Source organism: Macaca mulatta, chromosome 1 (assembly GCF_049350105.2).
Source record: "Macaca mulatta isolate MMU2019108-1 chromosome 1, T2T-MMU8v2.0, whole genome shotgun sequence".
NCBI lineage: Eukaryota > Metazoa > Chordata > Mammalia > Primates > Cercopithecidae > Macaca > Macaca mulatta.
The window spans coordinates 144,028,488-144,046,286 of NC_133406.1; the positions used below are offsets into that span (position 1 = coordinate 144,028,488).

The 17,799-nt window shown below is 37.4% G+C and overlaps 1 non-coding gene across 1 annotated transcript; it reads right to left on the reverse strand.

Annotated features, from left to right (window-relative positions):
• Positions 1-2,902: 2,902 nt before the first annotated feature.
• Positions 2,903-3,062, reverse strand: LOC114674682 (U1 spliceosomal RNA). The gene has a single exon (XR_003725808.2). It is a non-coding gene; the product is annotated as a U1 spliceosomal RNA (small nuclear RNA).
• Between the last annotated feature and the right edge of the window lie 14,737 nt (positions 3,063-17,799).

Sequence of the window (17,799 nt, forward strand, 5' to 3'; positions counted from 1 at the left end):
CAGTATAGAGGGAAATGAGAAAATCAGGCATGGAAGACCTACCACTGCAAACTGGCTGGGATCAGAGTGAAGTGAGTGAGGTGTCCAAGTCACAAAACGTTATTCCACTCTTCCAGTTAGGAGAGTGATAAGAATAAGAAGAAAATTCAGCATGATTGGTAAAACTTACAGGATCATGGTCTGACTCTTTACCAAGTCAGATGGCTCTTATTATGGCAATAATTTTTCACAATTGAAATATTTATTATTATGTCCTATATAACAAATAAGTAACTTAGATGCAAGAAGTTCCAACATTGGTTAATTCAGAAACACAACGTTATCTATACCTCGGGTGCTTTCCAACTTTTTCTTACTTGTTGTTGGCCTTTATGTTCAGGCTTGTCCCTCATTGTCTCAAGAGTTACTGAATCATTAAGAGTCCCAGGCAAAATAGCTGACCTTTAAATTAGGAAAGCTCAAGATTATTTATAAAAAGTATAGGCAGAGTGTAGGAAACCACAAGGGATAATGCTGTTCCCCAAGGGGCCAGTAACAACAGCAGGACTGCCACCATTCCTAAGTGTGGTAAGGCAATAGGAGGGAGCAGCTACACCTGCTAGAACCAGGAAAGAGGAGGCATGTAGAGCAACTGACTGAGAAGAGCTATGACCTTCAGTATAAGGAAAGAGCCATCATCTGTGAAGACTGCGGGGAGAGGGGTAGAGGAATCACTGCTTCTCTCACTTTCTATTCTTCCAATCACCTGCCAGAGCTCCTCATGGGTTAAACTCAATGGGAAGTCAGAGAGAAAGGGAACGCTTTAACTTGTCCATGTAGATCAGCCTTCTCTGAGAGCGGAATGCAGAAGGGAGGGGAGTGCATCTGGAGAGTGAAACAGAGGGTATCCAGCTTCGCCCTTATGCTCTAGGCATCAGATCCTCACACAGCCACTTCTAGGGACGGGAAGGAGTCTCTCTCGGTGTGTCTTATTAGTATTATTATTTTAGAGAGACTGAAACTTTCTCCGAAGCTTCACAGAAAATTCTCTCACAGATCTCATTTTCTGGTCCTGAATTATGTGTCAATTTTCTAGCTGCAAGGGAACTTAGGAAAATTATAGTAGTATCAGTCACTATAATGGGTGTAGGGGGATATGCAGGAAATCACAGCTCTGTGGGCAATCAGTAGTTGTGCATGTTATAAGAAAAATGCATTTCTTTTCAAAACTTAGAAAATATCTAATAAATGGCTATTACTAAAAAGACTGGCCACACCAAGTGTTGCAAGGGTGTAGAGCAGCTAGAACTCTCATAATCTGGTAGGAATGTAAAATGATACAACCACTCTAGAAAAAATACGAAAGTTTCTTAAAAAGCTAAATATACATCTACCATAGAATCCAGTAATTCTAGTTGTAGATATTTACCCACTAGAAGTTGAAGTGTATGTTAGTAAAAAGACTTACCAACAAATTTATAGTATTCTTATTTCTAATAGCTCCCAAATGAAAACAACCTAAATGTTACTAAACAGGGGACAGGATAAACAAATTATGGTATATCCACACAATGAAGTATAATTCTGCAATAAAAAGAATGAACTATTGGTACATGGATGAATCTCAGAATAACTATGCTGAATGAAATAAGTCAGCAAGAGAATATATACTATCTGAATCTATTTAATAAAAAAACTCTAGAAAGTAAATACAAAGTCATCTGTAGTGATGGAAAGCAGTGGTTTCTTGGAGTGCAGGAATGAGGAACAGATGGGTGAGGGAGGACAAAGGGGCATAGGGAAACTTGGAGGGGTAATGAATATGCTGATTATCTTGTGAAGGTTTCACAGGTCTATTCATATGTCAAAATGGATCAAATTGTACACTTTAAAGTGTATACATTAAAATATATGCAGTTGATATGTCAATTATAATACAATGCTGTTTTTGAAAAAAATTAATTTTAAAAACTAATCAAATACAGAAATTTTAAGATTAAAGCATTGTGTAAGTCAAGGTATTTTGTGGCAGTCATGAATTGCAGTTCGCACCAGGTATCTGAGTAGAGAAGGTCACAGTTTCCCTGCTGAAGAATTCTCAGTAAAAGCCTATGTGGCCCGGCCAGCCAGAGCTCTGAGGACTAACCCCTTACACGGTCACAGGGTCTGGCCAGGGTCTAGTATATGAAGGAAAAATTACATAAATTTTCTTTCTTTCTTTTTTTCCTTGTTGATGATGTATACAAGTAGTTTCTGTACCACTTTTCATTTGAGCATTGAGCATCCTGGACTGGTGAATGATATTTATCTTTTTCTTTTATTCCCTCTCTTGTTTTCCTTTTTTCTATCTTCAGGAGATTTTCTCATCTTTATCTTTCAACTCTTCTGTTGAATTTAAACATTTTTTCTATTATAATTTTACTTTCCAAGGCTCATGTTTCCTCTGTGTTCCTTAAAAACAAGTCCTCTGTTCTTGTTTCATAGTAATAGTAGTTTCCTTACATTGCTAATGATTATGAGTCATAGTGATGTCTTTTCCTCTTTAACTTCTCTCCTTTCGTTATCTCTGTTCTCCAAGTAGTGTCCACTTTTGATTGTTTTGGACTTTATAATTTTCCATTGTCTGATCCTTGATGGTTCATGTTTAAGAACAATTTTTTTTTTTAAAGGCTGGTTGGAAATTCATGGTGTGAGATTAGCTGACTGAAGTATTTACTGCAGGGGATCTGGCAAGGCCGTTTATTTAAAGAACCTCAAATGTTGTATTCTTTGTCTCTTTGGGAGCAATCCATTCCCCAGTCCTCTACTTAGGCTGAAAGCCTGATTGCCTGTGTTCTGGGAACGACAAAAGTAATTGGATCCCCGATTTCAGGGATCATATGCAGACATTCACATAGGCTTTCTTTTTTCTTTTTTTTAACCAAGGGAGAAGCAAACGCAGTCTCCCACTACCACAAATTATGCAGATGAATTTCCCAAATGTGGGTAAATCACAGGGTCAACATATCTGAAATGCAGCATTTAAGCCTCACTCTGGGAAAACCACCTTTGTGATAAGGGTATCTCCCCCGCCAGGTAAATATGCACATACGCTTTCTAAGTTCAGTGTGTAGAACCCCTGATCTTAACACTCACTCCCTGTACGGAGAACCTCTGCTATATTACCTCCAGGGAATGTAACTTTATTCTTTCATTGTACTGAGAGGAGCAGATGCCCAGCTGTGTGAGGTTGGGAAGGGGCTCTGACTACTAGGCTTTTTAAAATCAATCCTCCTCCTCAGAGTCTTCTTCACCTCTTCCCTGTTTCTACAGAGGTTGAGGCTTTCGGAGGACTCTGCAACACAAAACATGTTGGATTTTAGCTTTCTCTGTTGCTAGTTTATGATTCCATTCTTTTTCAGGTCTGCAAACTCCTTTACCAATTGTTGCTTTGTTTTCCAACCTCCAAAATGTTGTTGCTGTTGTCCCCTCTCCAAGTCATCCCCTACTTGGGTGTATACCTTAAGAAATGCCTTTTCTGATGATTAGGTGTAGTTTCACAATGGAGCGATGTTAGCTGTGGAGTGACATGAGCTTTTCTATATCTGTGGACATGGTCCTGATCTACCTCCTGTGGTTCTTAACCATGGTGGAAGTCCCATCAGTAGGCATCTGTGACAGACTGTGACCAGCTGAACTACGGAACAAATAAGAAGGTTCGAGTGCAACCCTCCTATTACAAGAAGACAAAGGGTTTAGATTATATCCTTTTCTGGTCTTTACTTAAACAATATGCATGAGAGAAACAGCAAGATTATATATTTTAGCAATAATTAAAAGTAGTAAAAAGTCAAATTAAAATTGTTCAGTTTTTGTAGAAAATTTATCTAATCTATAAACAGATAAGATAGATATATTTAATTTGTATAATGGGGTTGGTAAGATTAAAAACATAATTTTTTCTCAGAGTGGTATCCCAGAGCTGTCCTCCAGCTACATTCTTGCCTTATGTACTTTCCTGTGTTTAGGATGAAAACACAGATGTTTTGGTGTATAAGCCTGGATGCATATCTATAATAGTATCAATATTCTGTTACATGATTAGACGGCTCTTCTGTACTATTTGGGTGTGTTCCCGTTATAGAACTATTTCCTTCTCACTAAAAACCACAGATTCTAAAACTTAATTGAACTGATCAATGCCTCTAGCTAACCAACATTTGTCACATTTCCAGTGGCTTTGGAATTATTGCAAATTAATTACCGATTTGTCTTGAGCAATGATTCATTGTAAAGTACTTAAAACCAGTAAAGACAGAAAGACCTGCCATTTAGTACAGAGGTGTCTCTGGAGCTTCTTAGCACTATGAATTGTTGTGTGAATTTATATGGATAAACCAAATGAGGTTGTTTATGAGAAACTTATTCTCAAAGTTCATAAAGGCTTTAAGGCTGGAACTTGGCTGCTGATGGCAAATGCACAAGTAGATGTAAATGTAATTCAACCATTAAAATCTGAAACCATAAAAGCAAGGAAATTCACAGTTAAAGGAGGAAATGGGTTGTGCAGTGCATTCTCCAGCCGTGATGCACAATGGGGTGTATTAAGGAATTGGAGACACCCCATAGTGTGAGACGTTCAAGGCATCTCTCATGTTTCATCCCTAACAGATTTCTGAGCATTTATGGACTTGAATATTGCTTCTAAAGTACCCTCTTTTGGGAGGAGCCTAGAAAGGAAAGAAACTTCTGTGTTTTTCCTTCATTATTACCATGTAGCCAGGGATGGAGGTAGGAGGGGTGGATTCACACGGTGTGAAAGAATTTGGGGCTAGTAATCTAAAACATTGATGTTCTGGCTGACTCTTCCTCTAGGATTTCATGAATTCATGATGCTGTGTGCAGTCCTCAGTTTAGGCAAAACTACAGAACAGAGACTTAGTGTAGCCCTGCATGCTCTGTTCAGCTTGGATGTACAGAATTTAATTTTTTATCAACATGAGAGCTATTTGGAACAATGGGAAATTGTTTTCCATTTCTACTTCTCTCAACTGTAGAAAAATAAAATCTCAATTTGGCTTTCTGTGAATGGCTGGTTAGTGACGAATAGAAAGTCTTAGAAATGACCTAACTTGCATATATTTTGTGGTTTCAAAAAACTCCTCATTTAAAATATACATTTTTTAAAAGTCAGTCTTTAAAAGTGACATGCTTTTTAGATGACCTAGTAAATATAATAGCTCAACTGAAGGGAAGAGTCATCTTGCAAAGTGCAGCCTAGAAGGAAGTCTTTCCATTGCCTGAAAATGTAAGGCTGTTGGGAAGATGTCAACTGCTGTCTAGAGAAACAAAGGATAAGTGTGTTTTGTTTTTTAAAAAACAAAGTTTCATTATACAAGCTTGTGTATTCCACATCTGAATTTGAAATTAATCAGGATAAGAGGGCCTAAAGTACAGGGAGAAAGATAGTTGAAATGGCAAATGATGAACCAGGTATGTGATTGATGTCATGTGAATAGCCACTGTTTTAATAAGCCAAGGAGCCTGTATTGGCCACCACCATGATATAAAAAACATATGGCCATGTGCATTTAAGGTCTTAAAAATGACTCCACCCCTATCATCTACACCAAAAGAAAAATGTTTATAATAATACATATATTGACTTCTGCTTTCTAGTCAATAACAAGATTTATTGTCCCACTCTTCAGTCAATTTTAACCTCTTTGGGTCAACAAATCTTGATATTGATCTCAACAGAAGTCAATACCTGCTTATTACTTACCTCCACATTTAGACGCCTACCAACAATTCTTATGGGCATTCCTTTGACACAGAAAAGTGAATACTGGCTGTCTACTTTCTATACAAGATGTATTTCTGTGGGCTTCATATAGAATGTCACTTTTATAAGCCTAAAGTCAGATCTAGTTATAAAACAAAATGAGAAAAAAAGATAGATGGTTTCCAATATCTGTAATTATGAACTAGACAGAGGTTTAGTATTCCCTTATCATTTCCTAAATAATAAAATCATGATCTTTTATATTAATTATGCTCTAGTCATTTCCTACATCAAAGATAATTAGGCAACATGATATTTTTCATTCACCAAAGAGAGAACACAATAAATATTTTTGACAATGAAACCTTAATGTGGTATAAGGTTAAAATAAACAATAATAAATAAAATAAATAGTATCTCAAATGTTTTTAAAAACAAGAAAAGCAGACTAGTTATCCATTCCAGCAATTACCCAAATGTCTGCCAACCTCTAACCTCTAAATGTTGACTTTAGTCAAAGACATTCTAGGTTAGATAACTAAGTAACTATCAGGAAGGGAGTTTTGTTTGTTTGTTTGCTTGGCAACTGAAAAGAAATGATGATCAAGGAAGCAGCCTTGCCTGGAGTTTTTAATGAATGTGAGACAAGCCCTACCAAAGGCAATTATTAAACCATCCCCCAAAGTTGTTTGTTCCACGTACAAATGCAGTCCTGGTTCCATAAGACCTCTAGGTGTAAAACAGCATCATCAGCCTTCTTGCCAGCCTCACCTGTTGAAATATTAAAAAGGAAGAATAAAACACCAATATGTACAAACCCAGGGGCAGGCAAAGCAAAATACACTCAAGGCTGTAAGAAATTAATTTTTCAAATTCAATAAATAAACCTTCATTGCATACCTATGTTAAACTGCTTAAAATTAAAATTCAAGAATACTTATATTTTGTACTGCTCTTGAAATACTTTACCCTCCCTAGACTGACTCACACACACCATAAAGTCCACATTTAAAACTTATGTTTTGCTGCAGGCTAAATGCCAATAAATAATAACAAAAAGGGAAGAAAAGAAAAGACTAATAGAGCCAGGTGACACAGATCACTTTATCAGCAGCCCAAGTTTGCTTCTGTACAGTCCTATTTTCCAAATAACATAACTGTGAACAAATTTGCAGAAACTAAAAATGCAACATTAGGAGAAAAAAGAACACTTAAGTACATAAATGTGTGTTAATTCCAAATACGTATACACTTTCATAATAACTGAAAGTTGTTTTGTAAAAGATGTGAAAGCATGTCCTTTCAATAGCCACTACTAGTGTGTTAATCAATTTTTACAAGCTTTGTCTGAGAGAGTTAATTTTTCCAAACGATGTCACTAATTTCACATTGTGCTTCTTGAATAAACTCATTAGCTTCCCCTGTAAGTCTTAGTTTCTATTCACCAAAATTACCTGCTCAAAAGTGACAAATACAGTAGGGAGAAAAAATAAAGCCTGTTGTTGTACTGACTCTGAATTCCTTTTGAAAACTTAATCACTTAGTTTGTGAGTTTAGACCCAACTCTAAGGTCATCTTGCAGATTCAGTTCTCATTTTTTCCTCCCCTCTCCCCACAGAAATCAGGAGAACTAGGGTCATGTGCCCTCCATACAACTTTGCAAGGATGGACATGTGAGAAGACTAAGTGAGCAGGACAGTGGTGAAATGGCTATATTGTCTGATGTTTTTAAGGCTAATTTGTTAAGGACTTAAGAAAGGTGAGGAAGAAAAATTGTTTTTCAAACTCGACACTATTGATATCTTGAGTGGAGAATTCTTTGTTAGAGGAGAGAGGAATTGTCCTGTGCGTTGTAGAATGTTTAACAGCATTCCAGATCTCTGACAACAAAATGCCAGTAATACCACCCTAGTAGATGTGACAACCAAAAGTATCTCCTGACCTTGCCAAGTGTTCCATTGTTGACAGAACTTTCATACCAAGATACATTCTTATATGGAAGTAAAGCATCAAAAAATATTGCAAAATCATCGATTACTGTAACCATGAGGGACTGGTTAAATTGAGGTAGCCATTGTGAATTACTGTAGACAAAACAAACCCCACAATTACTGAATCATCTCTTCAAATGTGTTTATTCTTATGAATTGAGTCCTAGTTCCATAAGACCTCCGGATGTCAAACAGAATCACTAGCCTTGTATTAAGTGAAAGCACAGAACAGCATCTTTGAAAGTCAAGTCTGCAAGTCCATATTGAGAGTTGAATCTGAGAATTTCAGAACTGGAAGGAATCTTGGAGAACATCTATACAAATATTGTCTTTTTACTGATGGACACTGAGTCTAGCCAGCGTATCAGACTTATCTAACATTACGTAGCTAGTTAGTGGTAGTGGTGAGATAAGAATCCAAATCTTTGAAATCCAAATCCAGATTCTTTCTTCTATATCAAAGTATAGGTCTATTTAGTATGGTAGGTTACTGAAGTTTTTCATTGAATGTTTTTCAGCCCCATTCATATATGTAAGTTTAAAGCATGGTAATAGTCTAGTTAAAATTTGCTTCAAATTTTTAAGAATCAGATCTTATGGCTTTGATTATCATCTCAGATAATTTTCCAGACGTCAGCTTTTATTTAGTAATAGGCATGTTCATCTTGAGATCCATTTTAAAGCATCTTGGCACTTTCTTTTGGAAAATGTTATGTCATAATAATGAAATATTATTAGTTATTTCCACTTAAATATTTTTGAATCTCCTAAAACTTATTCTTCCTTCAAATCTCTCTCTAGTTTTCCCTAACTCTATTATTCTCCTAGTTTAAAAATTTACATTACCTTTTACTAATTTTTTTTCTGAACACACAATAGCCAAACAATTTCTAAATCCTATTATTCCTTTTCTTCATAGTCTTTTTGAAAAATAATTATTTCTTTTCAGATCCATTGCTATCGGACTGTAGAGATCCTTATCAGTATGTCTACAGACTAGTAAGCTGAGACAAATGTATTTTGCTATATTTAGTCTTTTCTCCATCTACTACCCAACTCACTTTGCATATGACCATCTGAGGATTCTTACTAAAATATTTATGTCATAAATCCACCAATAAGTAAATATTCATTGAACAATTCCTGGGTCAAGTTAATGTTTTAGACACAAAAGATGGGTAGAAGTGGTGGGGAGAGGAGGATTTGTAGCCAAAAAAATTTTAAACGAGCTTCCTGCTTCTATGAGTTTATATTTCAGTTGAAATGCATATTGCAGTAAACTGAAAGGCTTAATGCAAGAGCACACATACATGCAAATAGGTAAATACAGAAACTTGACATTTGCCATTTCAAATTTCTGAGATGTTTATCCTGATTTCCAGTTCAAAGATGAATCTTAGTGATAGCTTGAAAAGTAATAACTATACACATGTATTAACCTTTATAATCCCATTTGTGATCATCTCAACACTTTGTTCTTTCCCATGTGTGCTTGTTACAGCAACCAATTTTCCAGTAGTAGCAACCAATGTGCAGTAGCAGCTGATGTCCCCATCTGTTTCTGCTTGCTTTCAATTAAATAAATCATTGTATCACATGCTCAGGCTGACCAATGAACCCTTGGCTAAGGCAGTTTTGAGAGGGACCTTCCAGCAATGCAGAAACTATTGGCGCAGACCAATATTTATTCAGGGATATTTATTCACAAGTCACCCCTCCATCAGGGTTCTATCTTCTAGGTTTCCATTTTCTGTCTTCCTGTTAAAGAAGGAACCCAGACACTTACTTGTAAGATAGTAGAGCAGAAATATAGGAAAAAATGAGGCTCTGAGAGCCTATCCAAACTGCCTTAGTTTGGCCTAAGCTTTGGATGGTGATTTAGCATTCCTGTGTAATAAGTGCCCTTTTAGTTAAAATTATATATTCCCTTATTAAAAGATGGTTGAGATGATCACTTCTGTGTGCAAGACACATTTCTTCTCTGGTGGTCCATCCTCAACTTTTCTAGAAATATCTCCCCTTGGCATTCACATTTTTAACATAGGAGCAATGATTTTATACAATATGACTCTGCCCCACATAGGGTCACAGTTGATATATAAGAAGTTAGAACCCGGATCAAACTGGGCCACTGAACCCCTTCTCTGAGATTGTGAATTTTAGAGTGAGAGCTCTGGCATTGTCTCCTGAAACCAAAGATGTTAATTGTAAATTAATCTGAGAATTCCTCATATTAATTTTATGCCATAGAATGTAAATTAACTGATTTACACAAGGAGAAAGAAAAATGGAGCAGATAAATAAAAAGGTACATTGACTAGAGATAAAGAAAATCCTGAATTCTTCTATTCCTGGATAGTTCCTGAGCCCAGTTGTATTACTGACATTTCCGTAGCTTAGATTTCCCCTGGATTCTATGGGATATCTCATTATTCTCCCAATAAATTCTCCTATTTCTATAAAGCTTTTCAAGCTGGATTCCTGCCACCTGTAATTAAAATATGTATCGTGAATACATTTTGCCTCCTGCAAGTCCATTAGAGGAAAATGTTGTAGTGTTGAATAGAAACCAATCTAAAAGCCATGAATAAACAGTCACGTATACAAACACACAGATGCACACACAGAGGTGCTAAAAGCTAGGCCTATATAAGTTTAGATTCTATCTTACAAAAAATGAAGGTTACAGTAGCAGCATTATTAAGAAGAAGCAAATTAGAGTTCACCATGTCATTATCTGGTTCAAAACATTTACTTGTATCCTGTTATCATTAGAGTGCAAACTCTTGAGTCTGGGTTTCAAGGTCTCCTAACAGAAGCCCCTAAGCCACCTGTGGCAGTACTTGCCATTATTTCTACACGATTCCTCCCTACCCATTCTCAGCTAAGTTCTTTTGCCATGCTTCCTGCCTGAGAGGCCCACCTCTTCCTCTATGTCCAATAAAACTCTTATTTGTCATTCTTCTGGGCCACATTTAGTTTCTACCTCCTGAGTTCTTGAGTCCACAGAAAGATCTCCATTCTCTGAAATCTTAGAACTCTTGTTATTTTAACCACTTCTTTAACATTTACTACTTGTACCATATATAATTAGTCAACTATTTCAGAGGCCTTGGTTTTAATTCCTCCTGGGATTTTTTGTTTTTGTTTTTGTTTTTTTTTTTTTTTTTTTTTTTGAGACAGAGTCTTGCTTTGTTGCCCAGGCTGGAGTGCAGTGGCCTGATTTTGGCTCACTGCAAGCTCTGCCTCCCGGGTTCATACCATTCTCCTGCCTCAGCCTCCGGAGTAGCCGGGACTACAGGCGCCCGCCACCACGCCTTGCTAATTTTTTTGTATTTTTTAGTAGAGACGGGGTTTCACTGTGTTAGCCAGAATGGTCTCGAGCTCCTGATTTCGTGATTCACCCGCCTCGGCCTCCCAAAGTGCTGGGATTACAGGCGTGAGCAGCCGCGCCTTACCCCTGCTGGGAGATTATACCTAAGCTCTTTGAGGGCAGAGACCATGCCTTTCTTTTTACAACACTACCTCCCTTCCCTGAATCCACTGAAAGTGAGCATTTGGTAGAGTGTATTTTATTTGAATTAACACATACAAGAGTAAAATATAGCATATTCCCTAAGGGAACCAATTATAAATTTTGTTTAAAGGAGCATTAAAAAGTTAAAATAAAAAACTCACATTGGCAGAAGATAAAAAAGTTTTAACCACCAGCTGCTGCTGATATAGGGACATTTGATAATGAAAAACAGAAATAAATCTTAAAGGAAAAGAGCTTGTGAGTGAATTGGAAGGGATGATGGTTAAAGAGAGGGAGAAAACATACAAATCCTGTAATATACTTATTTTTTAAAAATCGAGTAAAGTCTGTGCATCCCCTCCCCTTGTAGATTATAAACTCCATGAGGCCAATTATCCCATCTGCCTTGTTCATCACAGTAAAGCCAATACCTGACTCTCAGTCGAGAGGGATCCAGTAAGCACTTCTGGAATGATAAACCACTGTTGTACAACCAGAATACATTTTAAAGTGAGTATGTCTATAGAGGTGATAGGCACTTGGTATAGTGCAAAATTTGCACTCAATTCCTGCAGTGGCAACTAGGGACTGACTGACACAAGCAAAGTATTAAAAATACTATTGATGAAATTTGTATAGTGAGGGAGAAAACCTCTGTACCGTGGAGGCTAAAGCCGCATTAGTTGCAGGCAGGAAGACTGACAGCTGTCATTGACAGAGGGACTCTGATAAAAAAAAGGAATGATCAAAGCAACATTAGACAACATGGAACTAGAACAATGCAGATGAGCAGAGGGCATAAAACTGATGTGAAGAGTGGACATAGAAGAGACTCAAACTAGTACCAAAGAGGAATGTTCCCTAACTTCTCCTACTTATGGGTTTTAATAGAATCTTAGTGAAGAAAAATGATAGTTTTATCAGTAAGCTTTTTCTAGATTTTACTTCAGAAACAAATGACCCTCAACTCTAAGTGGCTTAAGACCACACAGCTTGACCACATTTTAGGTTGGCTGTAGGTCTGCTGAAGCCCTGTTTACTTTCTCTTTATTCTAGAACACTGGCCAATATAGCAGCTATTATCTGGGATCCTGCCAAACTTGAATTGCCAAATTTAGCAAATGAAAATACAAAACATCCAATTAAATTTGGATTCGAGATAAATAGTGAATGATTTTTAGGTACAGAAATATGTCTCTTGCAATATTTGGGATAGACTTATGCCAAGAAAGGTTTGTTGTTTATCTGATTCTGATTTAATCATGTGCCCTGTATTTTTTTTTCCCCTGGCAACCCTTTGCCAGATTCATGAAAGACGAAAAAGAAAAATGTGACCTTATGAAGGCTTTTACACCTTTTACTCAGAAGTGGCATTTGGCGGGTGCAGTGGCGCATGCCTGTAATCCCAGCACTTTAGGAAGCCAAGGTGGGCAGGTCACTTGAGGTCAGGAGCTTGAGATCAGCCTGGCCAACATGCTGAAGTCCCATCTCTACCAAAAATTACAAAAATTAGCCGGGCATGGTGGTATGCTTGTAATCCCAGTTACTCGGAAGGCTGAGGCACGAGAATCACTTAAACTTGGGAGGTGGAGGCTGCAGTGAGTCGAGGTAGTGCAACTGTACTCTAGCCTGGGTGACAGAGTGAGATCCCGTCTCAAAAAAAAAAAAAAAAAAAGAAAAAAGAAAAAAGAAAAAAAGACATTTGACACTTCCATTCTTCTCACTCATTGGTCAAACAAGGCACATGATTAAACTAGTATTATTGGGGTAAGAGGCATTATCCTCCCTTAGAGATAGGCCTGGAAAAGAGCAGCCATATCAAAGGATATTACTCATTTATATTATGTGTTTGTGAGTGCATGTGGGCATGCACACATTGGAATGGGGCTGCTTTCATCTCTATAAAGGAGCTACAATAACTCCTTCCGCTAGTGTTAAGAAGTAGCAGGAGCAGGAAGGGCCGCTTGACATCTATACCCTCTCATTCTCTGAGCTGTCAAGGGAACAGCAGTTCCTGAAACTGTTCCAGTTGACAATGAGGGGTCATTTCTGTTAGGCTGATTGCCTTAGATCTCGTTATTTTAGGGCAAGGCCCTTGATACTGGTGAGTGAGCAGTGACCAAGAAAGCAATCTGAGTGGGAGAAGAAAGTGGTTTGCTAGCAGAGGCTAACGCATCTCTGAAGGGTTCACGTTTGCCTGTGGCATCTTCCACACCTCCTTCTTGGGGCCACCTTCCTTCTTTACATACTCATTAGCTGGCTCTTCTTTGTAACTATTTTTCCAATTAAGGCACTCCTTGTTCACATTTCACTGCATGTCAAACGATATTTTTCTAGAGGAAAGGGTGATGGTAGATAGAGAGATGAGCTGGTGACACAAAGGATTTTCCTGGTTCCCACAGCCTTCTTCGTTTGGCCCAAAGTCTTACATATATTCAAATTCTTTCATAAAAAACTAATTGCTAACTTTCTTTATTCTTTTGTGTCTATAAGAATTCATCGTTTACTTAGTACAACGGGTGAAAATTGTTCACATTTCTGAGGCCAATCATAATAGAATTAGATTCCTGAAATAGCCTGGAGTATGATAAATACATAGATCTACATGGACTTCTGCTGAGTTTTTTCTTTCTGTTCAAGGCCGTTTCTAAATATTATTTTCCTACTTCGTTATAATGTGCTTCATATTCAGAGTTTGCCTAAACAGGACGTTTGGCTAATGAAGTGAGATAATGGGGAATTAAATGGTTTTCAGTGTGAAGAGAACAACGTTATTTACAGGGTATATTGCTGATTAAGATTTCTTTTTCTTTTAAAAGAGACAAAATGATAATTAAGCTCCTCAAACACAAAGTTATTCCCAGCTTGTGATATGGTGTGATCACATGGGATTTCCTAATTTAATACCAATCACACATTTGAATGGGCTGGTATAAAATGAACTTAGACACTGGTTGTCACAATTGCTGATGATAGGTGTGAATATATAGGCGAAAAGTGTGGTTCATCTAAAAGCATATGAGTTTATCCAAAACTTCACAAGTATCTTTATTTGAGTGGAATTACTTCATCACAGTGCTATCAGCATGTAGAAATAGAAATGAACTATGTGGCTTTTGATTTCAAGCACTGGGAATTGGCAAAATGTTTGTTTCAGATGATGGGGCAAAACTTGCAGATATTAAAAAATACATAAAAATAAACTAGGTGCTACAGGCCACAGTAAACCTCACCTGATCCCATTATTAACTCACTTTACTTTGAATATATTAATGTCTTGAAAATTTTCAGCTTTCCTTAAAAATATAAAGTATTGATAGTTTTCAGTTGTGTGTGTGTGTGTGTCTGTGTGTGTTTATAATACATGCAAATTACTCTGTGGCTGAGAATTAAGGTTCCAGAACTCGAAGGAGCATTTTAACATCATCTCATTCTAGGGTGGCAGAATCTGGTCCAGGTCCTGCTGGTCCAGGTCCTTGCCTCTGGCAGATGTTGATGAATAATGGAAATTTTTTCTGCGGAGCACAGACTGAGAATCACAGTCCTTTTTAAAACAGCAGTGCAAACCTGGGCAACATAGTGAGACCCTGTCTCTACAAAAAATTAAAAAATTAGTTAGGTGTGGTGGGATGTGCCTGTAGCTACTCAGGAAGGTGAGGTGGGAGGATGGCTAGAGCCCGGGAGTTTAAGGCTGCAGTGAGCATGATCACACCACTGAACTCCAGACTGGGAGACAGAGTAAGATCCCATCTCAAAAGCAAAAACAAACCAACCCAAAAAGACACAGGAGTTCAGGTAGCACTAGCAACTGGTCTGAGTTGACCTGCAAGAGGGAACCACTTTGCTATTGCTGAGAGCCCAACCCCTTCATCTTACAGGAGAGGGTGCTGCAGTGGGTCGGATTTGATTTGCAAGTCCATCGTACATCCACTTCACCAGGCTGTTTAGGCAATTTAATTTAACACAGATACTTTTGAATGACATTTTCTTTTTGTATGGCAATATTGATATAGAATATTATATAATCATTATCTCTTCCAAAATATTAGAAAAGGAGAAAATTGTCTTTTATTTAGCATACATAATTAGTGAAAAAAGGGAGGTGCATAAAAACAGAAAAACAACCTAGAGACATTTCGTGAGTAATTCAAGCAAATTTCAGCATTGTTCTAAGCATTTTATATTGTCAGTTGTTTAAAATGATTTGGGGGTGGGGAGAGAAAGACATAGACTTTGAAATGGCAGATTCTGTATGTAGAGGACCTAGTGTGGATATTCCTGAGCCTAAGACTGATCTAATCAGTAATCTGCCATCTGATGATGCATTGCGCTTCTGAAGAAAACAGGAGGTAAATAAGAACTAGGAGACAGAGGGAACCCAACATTCTTGTTAAGCACCACAAGATGGGAAATCTGTATTTTCACTGTGTGACTCAATACCTTCTGTGCATATTGTCCCACGTTGGGAAAATAGCTCTTAGTGCTTTTTTTTCAGTTTTGAATTTAGTGGAGTGTATACAAAGAAAGATTTATTTTAGAAGTACCTGTGTTGTAGTCTCAACTTCTGGGGATGCGATGGCAAAAGCAGGGTAGCTCAGGGTGTAATTGGTAAGCAAAGAAGCAAATTTTCAGTTTATTCAGCTTCCTGTGATTATAACTCCCCTGCCTGGGCTTCCTACCCACCCTCCCCAATTAGTTGACGCACTCTTCATTCTTCTGAGATACCCTCTGTCGTTGGTCTTTTAAGACGTGGATTAAAATCTGTCTGGTGAGAATCTGATAATGTCATTATTATTGAAGTGTAAATGACTAATAAAATGTTATCTTCTATAGAGACATTTGCATTTTAACAGAGACAAAGCCTTAAGCCAAAATAATCAGGGTCTTTTGTTTATTTTGTTCCCTTTGTACTTTTATCACACTAATCTTCCTATGTTGAGAAAGACAGTTAAGAGTAATCTTCAAAGGTTGTCATTATGTAAGTCGAGCAGCTTTGATGGGTTTGGGGATCAACTAGCCACAATGATGCATCTAGTTTTAAATGTAGAAATAAATTTTGTCCCATGAAAAATATTTTTTTTTTCTGTTTGCCCTCAGTATAAGGAACTCTCTATTTTTGTGATTTGATTGAAATGGTTACAATTTCCTCACTGTCCCCCACCCAGAGGGGTAGTCTCTTTTTTGAGATCTCTTCCTTCTCATAATGTGATTCTCAACCCTTCACAAAGACCTCTTACCCTCCCTCTCCAGGCTGGGGCCCAGAGCATGCTCCCATTAGAAGTATCATGCATAAATGCTATTTGACAATCATTGCTTTCTCTCTCCATCCCCAACCAAGACTCTTTCTCATATTCCTAAATGCATTTTGTAAACTGTAAAGTGTTAAACAAGAGTAAATATACATTCTCTCTGTGGTTATATTATCATTTCAAATTTTTATGGAGTCAGGAGAAACTGACATTGGGTAATCAGATTTTCATGGACTGGATTATTAAAAGTGAGTCAAATAAAAGAGTTTGTTAGTATTTGCAGGGACATATTCTTAAACATATACTTTGGTGATAGCTGTCATTAAATGTTTAAACTGCTAACTAATAAATTAAAATGACACTAGAAAAGTACAGGGAAAAAACTTAAAAGGAACATGTGGCTTAAGTTTTGATTATTATACGACTAAAACTTCAGCTGGGACAAACTCCAGCAATATTGCAAACTGTAGGCAGGCTAGTGAAGAAAAAAGGACAAACTGACTCATGTACTCTGCATTTGGCAAAAAAGATTGTTGAAGTGAAAAAGAAAATAGTGGAGTAGAATAAGACCTCTAGAAGAAATACAGGACTGAAATCTTGTGCATTTCCTCAATCTGAAAGGGAAGGCAATTATTTCTTGTTTTAAGTGGATGCTACTTCTCTTGAGGCTGTCCATGGTCCCTTCCTGAAACAAACACATTTACGAAGTGACCACTGGGTATGTGGCAATGATCTAAGAACTGAGGGATATGGAAAATTGTGGATTGATCTTTACTCTTGCTGAGCTTCCTATCCTTTCTCTCAAAATGTGTGCCCAGTGTTAGTAATGCAGATCAAATGACCTTCCACCAACAGAGAAATTGGTCAAGGGCTTAAACAGGTTGAATACATTTCTGTGTGTGTACTTACTCCCCCCTTTAAAAGCAACATATGAAGGAAAGATGCAGAGCAAAATATCTAGAAATACAAATTTCAAAATCAAAATAGGAAATGAATCACTACAATTGCAAGAACAGACATCGACAAATGAGATGCTGCAATGTGTTTTCCCTCTGGACCACTAGTCCGAGGGGAAAAAAAAAAGAAATCTAAGCTTAAGCCTTCATGCAACCAAATTGTTCAGGTGCCGGAAGCGTTATGCCTTGGGATATTTTGCCAAGTAAGTGGTGTTTCACTCTACACTAAAGAAAACCGCGTTCTTTCTCACACTCACCAAAAAATGAAAAAAATAAATCACACCTCTATTCAGAGCCCAAGTTGTCGTCAGAAAGGAAAAGGTTGGAGTTCATTTATCATGTG